We start from the raw sequence: 17426 nt of genomic DNA, 5'->3' as shown, positions 1-17426 counted from the left end.
AACTGTTCCTGATCAGAATAAAAAACGCTCACGCTAATACACAAGCACCCGTGTCTCGCCAAAGCTGACAAATAAACAGACGGACAAGCCGCACTGCACGTGTGAACAGGGGAATGAGCGAGCGAGCGGGGATAGGGCGCCTCCTGCGCTTAAAAGCTTACAGCACCTGGTATTCCCAGGCGGTCTCCCATCCAAGTACTAACCAGGCCCATCCCTGTTCAGCTTCCGAGATCAGACGAGATCAGGCGTGCTCAAGGGGGTGTGGCCGTAAGTGAGAGCAAGGCTCGCTGGCACCCTTCTTATTGAGAGGACAGCTCCGTCACCTCTTTTACGACGCTGCTTTTTTTCCCTTGCGTTTTTCTCTTCTTCCCACGTTCTCTCTCTTCACTGCCTTCGTCCCCGCTCTAGCTCACTTCAGCCTTTCACTCTTGCTTCCTTCCAATGAGGACGGAGCTGCGGGAGAAAGGGCGCTATAGAGGATCGCTGTGGAGAGCTGCTGCTGTGCTTTGACATCTGAGCTCTGTGGAAAACGATCTCAATACAATTCTGAAAAACGCGACTCTCCGAACGCCAGCCGAACAAGTCTCCACAGCCGAAGCGCTGTGTCTCTTTTCAGCTGGCGATAAACCTTTCCTCGATCCTTTGCGGACTTGTTAAACTGTTCATGATCAGAATAAAAAACGCTCACGCTAATACACAAGCACCCGTGTCTCGCCAAAGCTGACAAATAAACAGACGGACAAGCCGCACTGCTCGTGTGAACAGGGGAATGAGCGAGCGAGCGGGGATAGGGCGCCTCCTTTGCTTAAAAGCTTACAGCACCTGGTATTCCCAGGCGGTCTCCCATCCAAGTACTAACCAGGCCCATCCCTGTTTAGCTTCCGAGATCAGACGAGATCAGGCGTGCTCAAGGGGGTGTGGCCGTAAGCGAGAGCAAGGCTCGCTGGCACCCTTCTTATTGAGAGGACAGCTCCGTCACCTCTTTTACGACGCTGCTTTTTTTCTCTTGCGTTTTTCTCTTCTTCCCACGTTCTCTCTCTTCACTGCCTTCGTCCACGCTCTATTTCACTTCAGCCTTTCACTCTTGCTTCCTTCCAATGAGGACGGAGCTGCGGGAGAAAGGGCGCTATAGAGGATCGCTGTGGAGAGCTGCTGCTGTGCTTTGACATCTGAGCTCTGTGGAAAACGATCTCAATACAATTCTGAAAAACGCGATTCCCCGAATGCCAGCCGAACAAGTCTCCACGGCCGAAACGCTGTGTCTCTTTTCAGCTGGCGATAAACCTTTCCTCAATCCTTTGCGGACTTGTAAAACTGTTCCTGATCAGAATAAAAAACGCTCACGCTAATAAACAATCACCGTGTCTCGCCAAAGCTGACAAACAGACGGACAAGCCGCACTGCATGTGTGAACAGGGGAATGAACGAGGGAGCGGGGATAGGGCGCCTCCTGCGCTTAAAAGCTTACAGCACCTGGCATTCCCAGGTGGTCTCCCATCCAAGTACTAACCAGGCCCATCCCTGTTTAGCTTCCGAGATCAGACGAGATCAGGCGTGCTCAAGGGGGTGTGGCCGTAACCAAGAGCAAGGCTCGCTGGCACCCTTCTAATTGAGAGGACAGCTCCGTCACCTCTTTTACGACGCTGCTTTTTTTCCCTTGCGTTTTTCTCTTCTTCCCACGTTCTCTCTCTTCACTGCCTTCGTCCCCGCTCTATTTCACTTCAGCCTTTCACTCTTGCTTCCTTCCAATGAGGACGGAGCTGCGGGAGAAAGGGCGCTATAGAGGATCGCTGTGGAGAGCTGCTGCTGTGCTTTGACATCTGAGCTCTGTGGAAAACGATCTCAATACAATTCTGAAAAACGCGACTCTCATAACGCCAGCCGAACAAGTCTCCACAGCCGAAGCGCTGTCTCTTTTCAGCTGGCGATAAACCTTTCCTCGATCCTTTGCGGACTTGTAAAACTGTTCATGATCAGAATAAAAAACGCTCACGCTAATACACAAGCACCCGTGTCTCGCCAAAGCTGACAAATAAACAGACGGACAAGCCGCACTGCACGTGTGAACAGGGGAATGAGCGAGCGAGCGGGGATAGGGCGCCTCCTGCGCTTAAAAGCTTACAGCACCTGGTATTCCCAGGCGGTCTCCCATCCAAGTACTAACCAGGCCCATCCCTGTTTAGCTTCCGAGATCAGACGAGATCAGGCGTGCTCAAGGGGGTGTGGCCGTAAACGAGAGCAAGGCTCGCTGGCACCCTTCTTATTGAGAGGACAGCTCCGTCACCTCTTTTACGACGCTGCTTTTTTTCCCTTGCGTTTTTCTCTTCTTCCCACGTTCTCTCTCTTCACTGCCTTCGTCCCCGCTCTATTTCACTTCAGCCTTTCACTCTTGCTTCCTTCCAATGAGGACGGAGCTGCGAGAGAAAGGGCGCTATAGAGGATCGCTGTGGAGAGCTGCTGCTGTGCTTTTACATCTGAGCTCTGTGGAAAACGATCTCAATACAATTCTGAAAAATGCGACTCTCCGAACACCAGCAGAACAAGTCTCCACAGCCGAAGCGCTGTGTCTCTTTTCAGCTGGCGATAAACCTTTCCTCGATCCTTTGCGGACTTGTAAAACTGTTCCTGATCAGAATAAAAAACGCTCACGCTAATACACAAGCACCCGTGTCTCGCCAAAGCTGACAAATAAACAGACGGACAAGCCGCACTGCACGTGTGAACAGGGGAATGAGCGAGGAAGTGGGGATAGGGCGCCTCCTGCGCTTAAAAGCTTACAGCACCTGGTATTCCCAGGCGGTCTCCCATCCAAGTACTAACCAGGCCCATCCCTGTTTAGCTTCCGAGATTAGACGAGATCAGGCGTGCTCAAAGGAGTGTGGCCGTAAGCAAGAGCAAGGTTCGCTGGCACCCTTCTTATTGAGAGGACAGCTCCGTCACCTCTTTTACGACGCTGCTTTTTTTCCCTTGCGTTTTTCTCTTCTTCCCACGTTCTCTCTCTTCACTGCCTTCATCCCCGCTCTATTTCACTTCAGCCTTTCACTCTTGCTTCCTTCCAATGAGGACGGAGCTGCGGGAGAAAGGGCGCTATAGAGGATCGCTGTGGAGAGCTGCTGCTGTGCTTTGACATCTGAGCTCTGTGGAAAACGATCTCAATACAATTCTGAAAAACGCGACTCTCCGAACGCCAGCCGAACAAGTCTCCACAGCCGAAGCGCTGTGTCTCTTTTCAGCTGGCGATAAACCTTTCCTCGATCCTTTGCGGACTTGTAAAACTGTTCCTGATCAGAATAAAAAACGCTCACGCTAATACACAAGCACCCGTGTCTCGCCAAAGCTGACAAATAAACAGACGGACAAGCCGCACTGCACGTGTGAACAGGGGAATGAGCGAGCGGGGATAGGGCGCCTCCTGCGCTTAAAAGCTTACAGCACCTGGTATTCCCAGGCGGTCTCCCATCCAAGTACTAACCAGGCCCATCCTTGTTTAGCTTCCGAGATCAGACGAGATCAGGCGTGCTCAAGGGGGTGTGGCCGTAAGCAAGAGCAAGGCTCGCTGGCACCCTTCTTATTGAGAGGACAGCTCCGTCACCTCTTTTACGACGCTGCTCTTTTTCCCTTGCGTTTTTCTCTTCTTCCCACGTTCTCTCTCTTCACTGCCTTCGTCCCCGCTCTATTTCACTTCAGCCTTTCACTCTTGCTTCCTTCCAATGAGGACGGAGCTGCGGGAGAAAGGGCGCTATAGAGGATCGCTGTGGAGAGCTGCTGCTGTGCTTTGACATCTGAGCTCTGTGGAAAACGATCTCAATACAATTCTGAAAAACGCGACTCTCCGAACGCCAGCCGAACAAGTCTCCACAGCCGAAGCGCTGTTTCTCTTTTCAGCTGGCGATAAACCTTTCCTCGATCCTTTGCGGACTTGTAAAACTGTTCCTGATCAGAATAAAAAACGCTCACGCTAATACACAAGCACCCGTGTCTCGCCAAAGCTGACAAATAAACAGACGGACAAGCCGCACTGCACGTGTGAACGGGAATGAGCGAGCGAGCGGGGATAGGGCGCCTCCTGCGCTTAAAAGCTTACAGCACCTGGTATTCCCAGGCGGTCTCCCATCCAAGTACTAACCAGGCCCATCCCTGTTTAGCTTCCGAGATCAGACGAGATCAGGCGTGCTCAAGGGGGTGTGGGCGTAAGCGAGAGCAAGGCTCGCTGGCACCCTTCTTATTGAGAGGACAGCTCCGTCACCTCTTTTACGACGCTGCTTTTTTTCTCTTGCGTTTTTCTCTTCTTCCCACGTTCTCTCTCTTCACTGCCTTCGTCCCCACTCTATTTCACTTCAGCCTTTCACTCTTGCTTCCTTCCAATGAGGACGGAGCTGCGGGAGAAAGGGCGCTATAGAGGATCGCTGTGGAGAGCTGCTGCTGTGCTTTGACATCTGAGCTCTGTGGAAAACGATCTCAATACAATTCTGAAAAACGCGACTCTCCGAACGCCAGCCGAACAAGTCTCCACAGCCGAAGCGCTGTGTCTCTTTTCAGCTGGCGATAAACCTTTCCTCGATCCTTTGCAGACTTGTAAAACTGTTCCTGATCAGAATAAAAAACGCTCACGCTAATACACAAGCACCCGTGTCTCGCCAAAGCTGACAAATAAACAGACTGACAAGCCGCACTGCACGTGTGAACAGGGGAATGAGCGAGCGAGCGGGGATAGGGCGCCTCCTGCGCTTAAAAGCTTACAGCACCAGGTATTCCCAGGCGGTCTCCCATCCAAGTACTAACCAGGCCCATCCCTGTTTAGCTTCCGAGATCAGACGAGATCAGGCGTGCTCAAGGGGGTGTGGCCGTAAGCGAGAGCAAGGCTCGCTGGCACCCTTCTTATTGAGAGGACAGCTCCGTCACCTCTTTTACGACGCTGCTTTTTTTCTCTTGCATTTTTCTCTTCTTCCCACGTTCTCTCTCTTCACTGCCTTCGTCCCTGCTCTATTTCACTTCAGCCTTTCACTCTTGCTTCCTTCCAATGAGGACGGAGCTGCGGGAAAAAGGGCGCTATAGAGGATCGCTGTGGAGAGCTGCTGCTGTGCTTTGACATCTGAGCTCTGTGGAAAACGATCTCAATACAATTCTGAAAAACGCGACTCTCCGAACGCCAGCCGAACAAGTCTCCACAGCCGAAGCGCTGTGTCTCTTTTCAGCTGGCGATAAACCTTTCCTCGATCCTTTGCGGACTTGTAAAACTGTTCCTGATCAGAATAAAAAACGCTCACGCTAATACACTAGCACCCGTGTCTCGCCAAAGCTGACAAATAAACAGATGGACAAGCCGCACTGCACGTGTGAACAGGGGAATGAGGGAGCGAGCGGGGATAGGGCGCCTCCTGCGCTTAAAAGCTTACAGCACCTGGTATTCCCAGGCGTTCTCCCATCCAAGTACTAACCAGGCCCATCCCTGTTTAGCTTCCGAGAGCAGACGAGATCAGGCGTGCTCAAGGGGGTGTGGCCGTAAGCAAGAGCAAGGCTCGCTGGCACCCTTCTTATTGAGAGGACAGCTCCGTCACCTCTTTTACGACGCTGCTTTTTTTCCCTTGCGTTTTTCTCTTCTTCCCACGTTCTCTCTCTTCACTGCCTTCGTCCCCGCTCTATTTCACTTCAGCCTTTCACTTTTGCTTCCTTCCAATGAGGACGGAGCTGCGGGAGAAAGGGCGCTATAGAGGATCGCTGTGGAGAGCTGCTGCTGTGCTTTGACATCTGAGCTCTGTGGAAAACGATCTCAATACAATTCTGAAAAACGCGACTCTCCGAACGCCAGCCGAACAAGTCTCCACAGCCGAAGCGCTGTGTCTCTTTCAGCTGGCGATAAACCTTTCCTCAATTCTTTGCGGACTTGTTAAACTGTTCCTGATCAGAATAAAAAACGCTCACGCTAATACACAAGCACCCGTGTCTCGCCAAAGCTGACAAATAAACAGACGGACAAGCCGCACTGCACGTGTGAACAGGGGATTGAGCGAGCGAGCGGGGATAGGGCGCCTCCTTTGCTTAAAAGCTTACAGCACCTGGTATTCCCAGGCGGTCTCCCATCCAAGTACTAACCAGGCCCATCCCTGTTTAGCTTCCGAGATCAGGCGTGCTCAAGGGGGTGTGGCCGTAAGCCAGAGCAAGGCTCGCTGGCACCCTTCTTATTGAGAGGACAGCTCCGTCACCTCTTTTACGACGCTGCTTTTTTTCCCTTGCGTTTTTCTCTTCTTCCCACGTTCTCTCTCTTCACTGCCTTCGTCCCCGCTCTATTTCACTTCAGCCTTTCACTCTTGCTTCCTTCCAATGAGGACGGAGCTGCGGGAGAAAGGGCGCTATAGAGGATCGCTGTGGAGAGCTGCTGCTGTGCTTTGACATCTGAGCTCTGTGGAAAACGATCTCAATACAATTCTGAGAAACGCGACTCTCCGAACGCCAGCCGAACAAGTCTCCACAGCCGAAGCGCTGTGTCTCTTTTCAGCTGGCGATAAACCTTTCCTCGATCCATTGCGGACTTGTAAAACTGTTCCTGATCAGAATAAAAAACGCTCACGCTAATACACAAGCACCTGTGTCTCGCCAAAGCTGACAAATAAACAGACGGACAAGCCGCACTGCACGTGTGAACAGGGGAATGAGCGAGCGAGCGGGGATAGGGCGCCTCCTGCGCTTAAAAGCTTACAGCACCTGGTATTCCCAGGCGGTCTCCCATCCAAGTACTAACCAGGCCCATCCCTGTTTAGCTTCCGAGATCAGACGAGATCAGGCGTGCTCAAGGGGGTGTGGCCGTAAGCGAGAGCAAGGCTCGCTGGCACCCTTCTTATTGAGAGGACAGCTCCGTCACCTCTTTTACGACGCTGCTTTTTTTCTCTTGCGTTTTTCTCTTCTTCCCACGTTCTCTCTCTTCACTGCCTTCGTCCCCGCTCTATTTCACTTCAGCCTTTCACTCTTGCTTCCTTCCAATGAGGACGGAGCTGCGGGAGAAAGGGCGCTATAGAGGATCGCTGTGGAGAGCTGCTGCTGTGCTTTGACATCTGAGCTCTGTGGAAAACGATCTCAATACAATTCTGAAAAACGCGACTCTCCGAACGCCAGCCGAACAAGTCTCCACAGCCGAAGCGCTGTGTCTCTTTTCAGCTGGCGATAAACCTTTCCTCGATCCTTTGCGGACTTGTAAAACTGTTCCTGATCAGAATAAAAAACGCTCACGCTAATACACAAGCACCCGTGTCTCGCCAAAGCTGACAAATAAACAGACGGACAAGCCGCACTGCTCGTGTGAACAGGGGAATGAGCGAGCGAGCGGGGATAGGGCGCCTCCTTTGCTTAAAAGCTTACAGCACCTGGTATTCCCAGGCGGTCTCCCATCCAAGTACTAACCAGGCCCATCCCTGTTTAGCTTCCGAGATCAGACGAGATCAGGCGTGCTCAAGGGGGTGTGGCCGTAAGCGAGAGCAAGGCTCGCTGGCACCCTTCTTATTGAGAGGACAGCTCCGTCACCTCTTTTACGACGCTGCTTTTTTTCTCTTGCGTTTTTCTCTTCTTCCCACGTTCTCTCTCTTCACTGCCTTCGTCCCCACTCTATTTCACTTCAGCCTTTCACTCTTGCTTCCTTCCAATGAGGACGGAGCTGCGGGAGAAAGGGCGCTATAGAGGATCGCTGTGGAGAGCTGCTGCTGTGCTTTGACATCTGAGCTCTGTGGAAAACGATCTCAATACAATTCTGAAAAACGCGACTCTCCGAACGCCAGCCGAACAAGTCTCCACAGCCGAAGCGCTGTGTCTCTTTTCAGCTGGCGATAAACCTTTCCTCGATCCTTTGCAGACTTGTAAAACTGTTCCTGATCAGAATAAAAAACGCTCACGCTAATACACAAGCACCCGTGTCTCGCCAAAGCTGACAAATAAACAGACGGACAAGCCGCACTGCACGTGTGAACAGGGGAATGAGCGAGCGAGCTGGGATAGGGCGCCTCCTGCGCTTAAAAGCTTACAGCACCTGGTATTCCCAGGCGGTCTCCCATCCAAGTACTAACCAGGCCCATCCCTGTTTAGCTTCCGAGATCAGGCATACTCAAGGGGGTGTGGCCGTAAGCCAGAGCAAGGCTCGCTGGCACCCTTCTTATTGAGAGGACAGCTCCGTCACCTCTTTTTCGACGCTGCTTTTTTTCCCTTGCGTTTTTCTCTTCTTCCCACGTTCTCTCTCTTCACTGCCTTCGTCCCTGCTCTATTTCACTTCAGCCTTTCACTCTTGCTTCCTTCCAATGAGGACGGAGCTGCGGGAAAAAGGGCGCTATAGAGGATGGCTGTGGAGAGCTGCTGCTGTGCTTTGACATCTGAGCTCTGTGGAAAACGATCTCAATACAATTCTGAAAAACGCGACTCTCCGAACGCCAGCCGAACAAGTCTCCACAGCCGAAGCGCTGTGTCTCTTTTCAGCTGGCGATAAACCTTTCCTCGATCCTTTGCGGACTTGTAAAACTGTTCCTGATCAGAATAAAAAACGCTCACGCTAATACACAAGCACCCGTGTCTCGCCAAAGCTGACAAATAAACAGATGGACAAGCCGCACTGCACGTGTGAACAGGGGAATGAGCGAGCGAGCGGGGATAGGGCGCCTCCTTTGCTTAAAAGCTTACAGCACCTGGTATTCCCAGGCGGTCTCCCATCCAAGTACTAACCAGGCCCATCCCTGTTTAGCTTCGGAGATCAGGCGTGCTCAAGGGGGTGTGGCCGTAAGCCAGAGCAAGGATCGCTGGCACCCTTCTTATTGAGAGGACAGCTCCGTCACCTCTTTTACGACGCTGCTTTTTTTCCCTTGCGTTTTTCTCTTCTTCCCACGTTCTCTCTCTTCACTGCCTTCGTCCCCGCTCTATTTCACTTCAGCCTTTCACTCTTGCTTCCTTCCAATGAGGACGGAGCTGCGGGAGAAAGGGCGCTATAGAGGATCGCTGTGGAGAGCTGCTGCTGTGCTTTGACATCTGAGCTCTGTGGAAAACGATCTCAATACAATTCTGAGAAACGCGACTCTCCGAACGCCAGCCGAACAAGTCTCCACAGCCGAAGCGCTGTGTCTCTTTTCAGCTGGCGATAAACCTTTCCTCGATCCTTTGCGGACTTGTAAAACTGTTCCTGATCAGAATAAAAAACGCTCACGCTAATACACAAGCACCTGTGTCTCGCCAAAGCTGACAAATAAACAGACGGACAAGCCGCACTGCACTTGTGAACAGGGGAATGAGCGAGCGAGCGGGGATAGGGCGCCTCCTGCGCTTAAAACCTTACAGCACCTGGTATTCCCAGGCGGTCTCCCATCCAAGTACTAACCAGGCCCATCCCTGTTTAGCTTCCGAGATCAGACGAGATCAGGCGTGCTCAAAGGGGTGTGGCCGTAAGCGAGACCAAAGCTTGCTGGCACCCTTCTTATTGAGAGGACAGCTCCGTCACCTCTTTTACGACGCTGCTTTTTTTCCCTTGCGTTTTTCTCTTCTTCCCACGTTCTCTCTCTTCACTGCCTTCGTCCCCGCTCTATTACACTTCAGCCTTTCACTCTTGCTTCCTTCCAATGAGGACGGAGCTGCGGGAGAAAGGGCGCTATAGAGGATCGCTGTGGAGAGCTGCTGCTGTGCTTTGACATCTGAGCTCTGTGGAAAACGATCTCAATACAATTCTGAAAAACGCGACTCTCCGAACGCCAGCCGAACAAGTCTCCACAGCCGAAGCGCTGTGTCTCTTTTCAGCTCGCGATAAACCTTTCCTCGATCCTTTGCGGACTTGTAAAACTGTTCCTGATCAGAATAAAAAACGCTCACGCTAATACACAAGCACCCGTGTCTCACCAAAGCTGACAAATAAACAGACGGACAAGCCGCACTGCACGTGTGAACAGGGGAATGAGCGAGCGAGCGGGGATAGGGCGCCTCCTGCGCTTAAAAGCTTACAGCACCTGGTATTCCCAGGCGGTCTCCCATCCAAGTACTAACCAGGCCCATCCCTGTTTAGATTCTGAGATCAGACGAGATCAGGCGTGCTCAAGGGGGTGTGGCCGTAAGCGAGAGCAAGGCTCGCTGGCACCCTTCTTATTGAGAGGACAGCTCCGTCACCTCTTTTACGACGCTGCTTTTTTCCCTTGCGTTTTTCTCTTCTTTCCACGTTCTCTCTCTTCACTGCCTTCGTCCCCGCTCTATTTCACTTCAGCCTTTCACTCTTGCTTCCTTCCAATGAGGACGGAGCTGCGGGAGAAAGGGCGCTATAGAGGATCGCTGTGGAGAGCTGCTGCTGTGCTTTGACATCTGAGCTCTGTGGAAAACGATCTCAAAACAATTCTGAAAAACGCGACTCTCCGAACGCCAGCCGAACAAGTCTCCACAGCCGAAGCGCTGTGTCTCTTTTCAGCTGGCGATAAACCTTTCCTCGATCCTTTGCGGACTTGTAAAACTGTTCCTGATCAGAATAAAAAACGCTCACGCTAATACACAAGCACCCGTGTCTCGCCAAAGCTGACAAATAAACAGACGGACAAGCCGCACTGCACGTGTGAACAGGGGAATGAGCGAGCGAGCGGGGATAGGGCGCCTCCTGCGCTTAAAAGCTTACAGCACCTGGTATTCCCAGGCGGTCTCCCATCCAAGTACTAACCAGGCCCATCCCTGTTTAGCTTCCGAGATCAGACGAGATCAGGCGTGCTCAAGGGAGTGTGGCCGTAAGCGAGAGCAAGGCTCGCTGGCACCCTTCTTATTGAGAGGACAGCTCCGTCACCTCTTTTACGACGCTGCTTTTTTTCCCTTGCGTTTTTCTCTTCTTCCCACGTTCTCTCTCTTCACTGCCTTCGTCCCCGCTCTATTTCACTTCAGCCTTTCACTCTTGCTTCCTTCCAATGAGGACGGAGCTGCGGGAGAAAGGGCGCTATAGAGGATCGCTGTGGAGAGCTGCTGCTGTGCTTTGACATCTGAGCTCTGTGGAAAACGATCTCAATACAATTCTGAAAAACGCGACTCTCCGAACGCCAGCCGAACAAGTCTCCACAGCCGAAGCGTTGTGTCTCTTTTCAGCTGGCGATAAACCTTTCCTCGATCCTTTGCGGACTTGTAAAACTGTTCCTGATCAGAATAAAAAACGCTCACGCTAATACACAAGCACCCGTGTCTCGCCAAAGCTGACAAATAAACAGACGGACAAGCCGCACTGCACGTGTGAACAGGGGAATGAGCGAGCGAGCGGGGATAGGGCGCCTCCTTTGCTTAAAAGCTTACAGCACCTGGTATTCCCAGGCGGTCTCCCATCCAAGTACTAACCAGGCCCATCCCTGTTTAGCTTCCGAGATCAGACGAGATCAGGCGTGCTCAAAGGGGTGTGGCCGTAAGCGAGACCAAAGCTTGCTGGCACCCTTCTTATTGAGAGGACAGCTCCGTCACCTCTTTTACGACGCTGCTTTTTTTCCCTTGCGTTTTTCTCTTCTTCCCACGTTCTCTCTCTTCACTGCCTTCGTCCCCGCTCTATTTCACTTCAGCCTTTCACTCTTGCTTCCTTCCAATGAGGACGGAGCTGCGGGAGAAAGGGCGCTATAGAGGATCGCTGTGGAGAGCTGCTGCTGTGCTTTGACATCTGAGCTCTGTGGAAAACGATCTCAATACAATTCTGAAAAACGCGACTCTCCGAACGCCAGCCGAACAAGTTTCCACAGCCGAAGCGCTGTGTCTCTTTTCAGCTCGCGATAAACCTTTCCTCGATCCTTTGCGGACTTGTAAAACTGTTCCTGATCAGAATAAAAAACGCTCACGCTAATACACAAGCACCCGTGTCTCACCAAAGCTGACAAATAAACAGACGGACAAGCCGCACTGCATGTGTGAACAGGGGAATGAGCGAGCGAGCGGGGATAGGGCGCCTCCTGCGCTTAAAAGCTTACAGCACCTGGTATTCCCAGGCGGTCTCCCATCCAAGTACTAACCAGGCCCATCCCTGTTTAGATTCTGAGATCAGACGAGATCAGGCGTGCTCAAGGGGGTGTGGCCGTAAGCGAGAGCAAGGCTCGCTGGCACCCTTCTTATTGAGAGGACAGCTCCGTCACCTCTTTTACGACGCTGCTTTTTTCCCTTGCGTTTTTCTCTTCTTTCCACGTTCTCTCTCTTCACTGCCTTCGTCCCCGCTCTATTTCACTTCAGCCTTTCACTCTTGCTTCCTTCCAATGAGGACGGAGCTGCGGGAGAAAGGGCGCTATAGAGGATCGCTGTGGAGAGCTGCTGCTGTGCTTTGACATCTGAGCTCTGTGGAAAACGATCTCAAAACAATTCTGAAAAACGCGACTCTCCGAACGCCAGCCGAACAAGTCTCCACAGCCGAAGCGCTGTGTCTCTTTTCAGCTGGCGATAAACCTTTCCTCGATCCTTTGCGGACTTGTAAAACTGTTCCTGATCAGAATAAAAAACGCTCACGCTAATACACAAGCACCCGTGTCTCGCCAAAGCTGAGAAATAAACAGACGGACAAGCCGCACTGCACGTGTGAACAGGGGAATGAGCGAGCGAGCGGGGATAGGGCGCCTCCTGCGCTTAAAAGCTTACAGCACCTGGTATTCCCAGGCGGTCTCCCATCCAAGTACTAACCAGGCCCATCCCTGTTTAGCTTCAGAGATCAGACGAGATCAGGCGTGCTCAAGGGGGTGTGGCCGTAAACAAGAGCAAGGCTCGCTGGCACCCTTCTTATTGAGAGGACAGCTCCGTCACCTCTTTTACGACGCTGCTTTTTTTCCCTTGCGTTTTTCTCTTCTTCCCACGTTCTCTCTCTTCACTGCCTTCGTCCCCGCTCTATTTCACTTCAGCCTTTCACTTTTGCTTCCTTCCAATGAGGACGGAGCTGCGGGAGAAAGGGCGCTATAGAGGATCGCTGTGGAGAGCTGCTGCTGTGCTTTGACATCTGAGCTCTGTGGAAAACGATCTCAATACAATTCTGAAAAACGCGACTCTCCGAACGCCAGCCGAACAAGTCTCCACAGCCGAAGCGCTGTGTCTCTTTTCAGCTGGCGATAAACCTTTCCTCGATCCTTTGCGGACTTGTAAAACTGTTCCTGATCAGAATAAAAAACGCTCACGCTAATACACAAGCACCCGTGTCTCGCCAAAGCTGACAAATAAACAGACGGACAAGCCGCACTGCACGTGTGAACAGGGGAATGAGCGAGCGAGCGGGGATAGGGCGCCTCCTTTGCTTAAAAGCTTACAGCACCTGGTATTCCCAGGCGGTCTCCCATCCAAGTACTAACCAGGCCCATCCCTGTTTAGCTTCGGAGATCAGGCGTGCTCAAGGGGGTGTGGCCGTAAGCCAGAGCAAGGATCGCTGGCACCCTTCTTATTGAGAGGACAGCTCCGTCACCTCTTTTACGACGCTGCTTTTTTTCCCTTGCGTTTTTCTCTTCTTCCCACGTTCTCTCTCTTCACTGCCTTCGTCCCCGCTCTATTTCACTTCAGCCTTTCACTCTTGCTTCCTTCCAATGAGGACGGAGCTGCGGGAGAAAGGGCGCTATAGAGGATCGCTGTGGAGAGCTGCTGCTGTGCTTTGACATCTGAGCTCTGTGGAAAACGATCTCAATACAATTCTGAGAAACGCGACTCTCCGAACGCCAGCCGAACAAGTCTCCACAGCCGAAGCGCTGTGTCTCTTTTCAGCTGGCGATAAACCTTTCCTCGATCCTTTGCGGACTTGTAAAACTGTTCCTGATCAGAATAAAAAACGCTCACGCTAATACACAAGCACCTGTGTCTCGCCAAAGCTGACAAATAAACAGACGGACAAGCCGCACTGCACTTGTGAACAGGGGAATGAGCGAGCGAGCGGGGATAGGGCGCCTCCTGCGCTTAAAACCTTACAGCACCTGGTATTCCCAGGCGGTCTCCCATCCAAGTACTAACCAGGCCCATCCCTGTTTAGCTTCCGAGATCAGACGAGATCAGGCGTGCTCAAAGGGGTGTGGCCGTAAGCGAGACCAAAGCTTGCTGGCACCCTTCTTATTGAGAGGACAGCTCCGTCACCTCTTTTACGACGCTGCTTTTTTTCCCTTGCGTTTTTCTCTTCTTCCCACGTTCTCTCTCTTCACTGCCTTCGTCCCCGCTCTATTACACTTCAGCCTTTCACTCTTGCTTCCTTCCAATGAGGACGGAGCTGCGGGAGAAAGGGCGCTATAGAGGATCGCTGTGGAGAGCTGCTGCTGTGCTTTGACATCTGAGCTCTGTGGAAAACGATCTCAATACAATTCTGAAAAACGCGACTCTCCGAACGCCAGCCGAACAAGTCTCCACAGCCGAAGCGCTGTGTCTCTTTTCAGCTCGCGATAAACCTTTCCTCGATCCTTTGCGGACTTGTAAAACTGTTCCTGATCAGAATAAAAAACGCTCACGCTAATACACAAGCACCCGTGTCTCACCAAAGCTGACAAATAAACAGACGGACAAGCCGCACTGCACGTGTGAACAGGGGAATGAGCGAGCGAGCGGGGATAGGGCGCCTCCTGCGCTTAAAAGCTTACAGCACCTGGTATTCCCAGGCGGTCTCCCATCCAAGTACTAACCAGGCCCATCCCTGTTTAGATTCTGAGATCAGACGAGATCAGGCGTGCTCAAGGGGGTGTGGCCGTAAGCGAGAGCAAGGCTCGCTGGCACCCTTCTTATTGAGAGGACAGCTCCGTCACCTCTTTTACGACGCTGCTTTTTTCCCTTGCGTTTTTCTCTTCTTTCCACGTTCTCTCTCTTCACTGCCTTCGTCCCCGCTCTATTTCACTTCAGCCTTTCACTCTTGCTTCCTTCCAATGAGGACGGAGCTGCGGGAGAAAGGGCGCTATAGAGGATCGCTGTGGAGAGCTGCTGCTGTGCTTTGACATCTGAGCTCTGTGGAAAACGATCTCAAAACAATTCTGAAAAACGCGACTCTCCGAACGCCAGCCGAACAAGTCTCCACAGCCGAAGCGCTGTGTCTCTTTTCAGCTGGCGATAAACCTTTCCTCGATCCTTTGCGGACTTGTAAAACTGTTCCTGATCAGAATAAAAAACGCTCACGCTAATACACAAGCACCCGTGTCTCGCCAAAGCTGACAAATAAACAGACGGACAAGCCGCACTGCACGTGTGAACAGGGGAATGAGCGAGCGAGCGGGGATAGGGCGCCTCCTCCGCTTAAAAGCTTACAGCACCTGGTATTCCCAGGCGGTCTCCCATCCAAGTACTAACCAGGCCCATCCCTGTTTAGCTTCCGAGATCAGACGAGATCAGGCGTGCTCAAGGGAGTGTGGCCGTAAGCGAGAGCAAGGCTCGCTGGCACCCTTCTTATTGAGAGGACAGCTCCGTCACCTCTTTTACGACGCTGCTTTTTTTCCCTTGCGTTTTTCTCTTCTTCCCACGTTCTCTCTCTTCACTGCCTTCGTCCCCGCTCTATTTCACTTCAGCCTTTCACTCTTGCTTCCTTCCAATGAGGACGGAGCTGCGGGAGAAAGGGCGCTATAGAGGATCGCTGTGGAGAGCTGCTGCTGTGCTTTGACATCTGAGCTCTGTGGAAAACGATCTCAATACAATTCTGAAAAACGCGACTCTCCGAACGCCAGCCGAACAAGTCTCCACAGCCGAAGCGTTGTGTCTCTTTTCAGCTGGCGATAAACCTTTCCTCGATCCTTTGCGGACTTGTAAAACTGTTCCTGATCAGAATAAAAAACGCTCACGCTAATACACAAGCACCCGTGTCTCGCCAAAGCTGACAAATAAACAGACGGACAAGCCGCACTGCACGTGTGAACAGGGGAATGAGCGAGCGAGCGGGGATAGGGCGCCTCCTTTGCTTAAAAGCTTACAGCACCTGGTATTCCCAGGCGGTCTCCCATCCAAGTACTAACCAGGCCCATCCCTGTTTAGCTTCCGAGATCAGACGAGATCAGGCGTGCTCAAAGGGGTGTGGCCGTAAGCGAGACCAAAGCTTGCTGGCACCCTTCTTATTGAGAGGACAGCTCCGTCACCTCTTTTACGACGCTGCTTTTTTTCCCTTGCGTTTTTCTCTTCTTCCCACGTTCTCTCTCTTCACTGCCTTCGTCCCCGCTCTATTTCACTTCAGCCTTTCACTCTTGCTTCCTTCCAATGAGGACGGAGCTGCGGGAGAAAGGGCGCTATAGAGGATCGCTGTGGAGAGCTGCTGCTGTGCTTTGACATCTGAGCTCTGTGGAAAACGATCTCAATACAATTCTGAAAAACGCGACTCTCCGAACGCCAGCCGAACAAGTCTCCACAGCCGAAGCGCTGTGTCTCTTTTCAGCTCGCGATAAACCTTTCCTCGATCCTTTGCGGACTTGTAAAACTGTTCCTGATCAGAATAAAAAACGCTCACGCTAATACACAAGCACCCGTGTCTCACCAAAGCTGACAAATAAACAGACGGACAAGCCGCACTGCATGTGTGAACAGGGGAATGAGCGAGCGAGCGGGGATAGGGCGCCTCCTGCGCTTAAAAGCTTACAGCACCTGGTATTCCCAGGCGGTCTCCCATCCAAGTACTAACCAGGCCCATCCCTGTTTAGCTTCCGAGATCAGACGAGATCAGGCGTGCTCAAAGGGGTGTGGCCGTAAGCGAGACCAAAGCTTGCTGGCACCCTTCTTATTGAGAGGACAGCTCCGTCACCTCTTTTACGACGCTGCTTTTTTTCCCTTGCGTTTTTCTCTTCTTCCCACGTTCTCTCTCTTCACTGCCTTCGTCCCCGCTCTATTTCACTTCAGCCTTTCACTCTTGCTTCCTTCCAATGAGGACGGAGCTGCGGGAGAAAGGGCGCTATAGAGGATCGCTGTGGAGAGCTGCTGCTGTGCTTTGACATCTGAGCTCTGTGGAAAACGATCTCAATACAATTCTGAAAAACGCGACTCTCCGAACGCCAGCCGAACAAGTCTCCACAGCCGAAGCGCTGTGTCTCTTTTCAGCTCGCGATAAACCTTTCCTCGATCCTTTGCGGACTTGTAAAACTGTTCCTGATCAGAATAAAAAACGCTCACGCTAATACACAAGCACCCGTGTCTCACCAAAGCTGACAAATAAACAGACGGACAAGCCGCACTGCATGTGTGAACAGGGGAATGAGCGAGCGAGCGGGGATAGGGCGCCTCCTGCGCTTAAAAGCTTACAGCACCTGGTATTCCCAGGCGGTCTCCCATCCAAGTACTAACCAGGCCCATCCCTGTTTAGATTCTGAGATCAGACGAGATCAGGCGTGCTCAAGGGGGTGTGGCCGTAAGCGAGAGCAAGGCTCGCTGGCACCCTTCTTATTGAGAGGACAGCTCCGTCACCTCTTTTACGACGCTGCTTTTTTCCCTTGCGTTTTTCTCTTCTTTCCACGTTCTCTCTCTTCACTGCCTTCGTCCCCGCTCTATTTCACTTCAGCCTTTCACTC

The 17426-nt window shown here is 52.1% G+C and overlaps 20 non-coding genes and 7 pseudogenes across 20 annotated transcripts; all 27 read right to left on the bottom strand.

The window, feature by feature from the left end:
- Positions 1 to 154: 154 nt before the first annotated feature.
- On the bottom strand, positions 155 to 273 carry LOC138217999 (5S ribosomal RNA; annotated as a pseudogene).
- Positions 274 to 810: 537 nt separating this feature from the next.
- Positions 811 to 929, bottom strand: LOC138244147 (5S ribosomal RNA). Its single transcript, XR_011192761.1, has one exon. It is a non-coding gene; the product is annotated as a 5S ribosomal RNA (ribosomal RNA).
- Positions 930 to 1461: 532 nt separating this feature from the next.
- LOC138217215 (5S ribosomal RNA) lies at positions 1462 to 1580 on the bottom strand. Its single transcript, XR_011180927.1, has one exon. It is a non-coding gene; the product is annotated as a 5S ribosomal RNA (ribosomal RNA).
- Positions 1581 to 2115: 535 nt separating this feature from the next.
- On the bottom strand, positions 2116 to 2234 carry LOC138245074 (5S ribosomal RNA). The gene has a single exon (XR_011193690.1). It is a non-coding gene; the product is annotated as a 5S ribosomal RNA (ribosomal RNA).
- Positions 2235 to 2771: 537 nt separating this feature from the next.
- LOC138218326 (5S ribosomal RNA) lies at positions 2772 to 2890 on the bottom strand (annotated as a pseudogene).
- A 533-nt stretch (positions 2891 to 3423) lies between these two features.
- On the bottom strand, positions 3424 to 3542 carry LOC138245495 (5S ribosomal RNA). The gene has a single exon (XR_011194105.1). It is a non-coding gene; the product is annotated as a 5S ribosomal RNA (ribosomal RNA).
- A 535-nt stretch (positions 3543 to 4077) lies between these two features.
- LOC138217281 (5S ribosomal RNA) lies at positions 4078 to 4196 on the bottom strand. Its single transcript, XR_011180993.1, has one exon. It is a non-coding gene; the product is annotated as a 5S ribosomal RNA (ribosomal RNA).
- A 537-nt stretch (positions 4197 to 4733) lies between these two features.
- On the bottom strand, positions 4734 to 4852 carry LOC138244736 (5S ribosomal RNA). Its single transcript, XR_011193351.1, has one exon. It is a non-coding gene; the product is annotated as a 5S ribosomal RNA (ribosomal RNA).
- Positions 4853 to 5389: 537 nt separating this feature from the next.
- LOC138218341 (5S ribosomal RNA) lies at positions 5390 to 5508 on the bottom strand (annotated as a pseudogene).
- Positions 5509 to 6044: 536 nt separating this feature from the next.
- Positions 6045 to 6153, bottom strand: LOC138218864 (5S ribosomal RNA; annotated as a pseudogene).
- A 537-nt stretch (positions 6154 to 6690) lies between these two features.
- On the bottom strand, positions 6691 to 6809 carry LOC138244146 (5S ribosomal RNA). The gene has a single exon (XR_011192760.1). It is a non-coding gene; the product is annotated as a 5S ribosomal RNA (ribosomal RNA).
- Positions 6810 to 7346: 537 nt separating this feature from the next.
- Positions 7347 to 7465, bottom strand: LOC138244145 (5S ribosomal RNA). The gene has a single exon (XR_011192759.1). It is a non-coding gene; the product is annotated as a 5S ribosomal RNA (ribosomal RNA).
- A 537-nt stretch (positions 7466 to 8002) lies between these two features.
- LOC138218971 (5S ribosomal RNA) lies at positions 8003 to 8111 on the bottom strand (annotated as a pseudogene).
- Positions 8112 to 8648: 537 nt separating this feature from the next.
- LOC138218982 (5S ribosomal RNA) lies at positions 8649 to 8757 on the bottom strand (annotated as a pseudogene).
- Positions 8758 to 9294: 537 nt separating this feature from the next.
- Positions 9295 to 9413, bottom strand: LOC138217555 (5S ribosomal RNA). The gene has a single exon (XR_011181267.1). It is a non-coding gene; the product is annotated as a 5S ribosomal RNA (ribosomal RNA).
- Positions 9414 to 9950: 537 nt separating this feature from the next.
- Positions 9951 to 10069, bottom strand: LOC138216553 (5S ribosomal RNA). The gene has a single exon (XR_011180265.1). It is a non-coding gene; the product is annotated as a 5S ribosomal RNA (ribosomal RNA).
- A 536-nt stretch (positions 10070 to 10605) lies between these two features.
- On the bottom strand, positions 10606 to 10724 carry LOC138216189 (5S ribosomal RNA). Its single transcript, XR_011179901.1, has one exon. It is a non-coding gene; the product is annotated as a 5S ribosomal RNA (ribosomal RNA).
- Positions 10725 to 11261: 537 nt separating this feature from the next.
- LOC138245444 (5S ribosomal RNA) lies at positions 11262 to 11380 on the bottom strand. Its single transcript, XR_011194054.1, has one exon. It is a non-coding gene; the product is annotated as a 5S ribosomal RNA (ribosomal RNA).
- A 537-nt stretch (positions 11381 to 11917) lies between these two features.
- On the bottom strand, positions 11918 to 12036 carry LOC138216552 (5S ribosomal RNA). Its single transcript, XR_011180264.1, has one exon. It is a non-coding gene; the product is annotated as a 5S ribosomal RNA (ribosomal RNA).
- A 536-nt stretch (positions 12037 to 12572) lies between these two features.
- Positions 12573 to 12691, bottom strand: LOC138216236 (5S ribosomal RNA). Its single transcript, XR_011179948.1, has one exon. It is a non-coding gene; the product is annotated as a 5S ribosomal RNA (ribosomal RNA).
- A 537-nt stretch (positions 12692 to 13228) lies between these two features.
- Positions 13229 to 13337, bottom strand: LOC138218981 (5S ribosomal RNA; annotated as a pseudogene).
- A 537-nt stretch (positions 13338 to 13874) lies between these two features.
- On the bottom strand, positions 13875 to 13993 carry LOC138217553 (5S ribosomal RNA). Its single transcript, XR_011181265.1, has one exon. It is a non-coding gene; the product is annotated as a 5S ribosomal RNA (ribosomal RNA).
- Positions 13994 to 14530: 537 nt separating this feature from the next.
- Positions 14531 to 14649, bottom strand: LOC138216550 (5S ribosomal RNA). The gene has a single exon (XR_011180262.1). It is a non-coding gene; the product is annotated as a 5S ribosomal RNA (ribosomal RNA).
- Positions 14650 to 15185: 536 nt separating this feature from the next.
- LOC138216188 (5S ribosomal RNA) lies at positions 15186 to 15304 on the bottom strand. Its single transcript, XR_011179900.1, has one exon. It is a non-coding gene; the product is annotated as a 5S ribosomal RNA (ribosomal RNA).
- A 537-nt stretch (positions 15305 to 15841) lies between these two features.
- On the bottom strand, positions 15842 to 15960 carry LOC138245443 (5S ribosomal RNA). Its single transcript, XR_011194053.1, has one exon. It is a non-coding gene; the product is annotated as a 5S ribosomal RNA (ribosomal RNA).
- Positions 15961 to 16497: 537 nt separating this feature from the next.
- On the bottom strand, positions 16498 to 16616 carry LOC138245442 (5S ribosomal RNA). Its single transcript, XR_011194052.1, has one exon. It is a non-coding gene; the product is annotated as a 5S ribosomal RNA (ribosomal RNA).
- Positions 16617 to 17153: 537 nt separating this feature from the next.
- Positions 17154 to 17272, bottom strand: LOC138216549 (5S ribosomal RNA). The gene has a single exon (XR_011180261.1). It is a non-coding gene; the product is annotated as a 5S ribosomal RNA (ribosomal RNA).
- Between the last annotated feature and the right edge of the window lie 154 nt (positions 17273 to 17426).

The sequence above is a fragment of the Lepisosteus oculatus genome, chromosome 14, assembly GCF_040954835.1.
Source record: "Lepisosteus oculatus isolate fLepOcu1 chromosome 14, fLepOcu1.hap2, whole genome shotgun sequence".
Lineage (NCBI taxonomy): Eukaryota > Metazoa > Chordata > Actinopteri > Semionotiformes > Lepisosteidae > Lepisosteus > Lepisosteus oculatus.
Note: the sequence above shows the minus strand (reverse complement) of the source record. Positions and strands in the feature narration are given on the sequence as shown.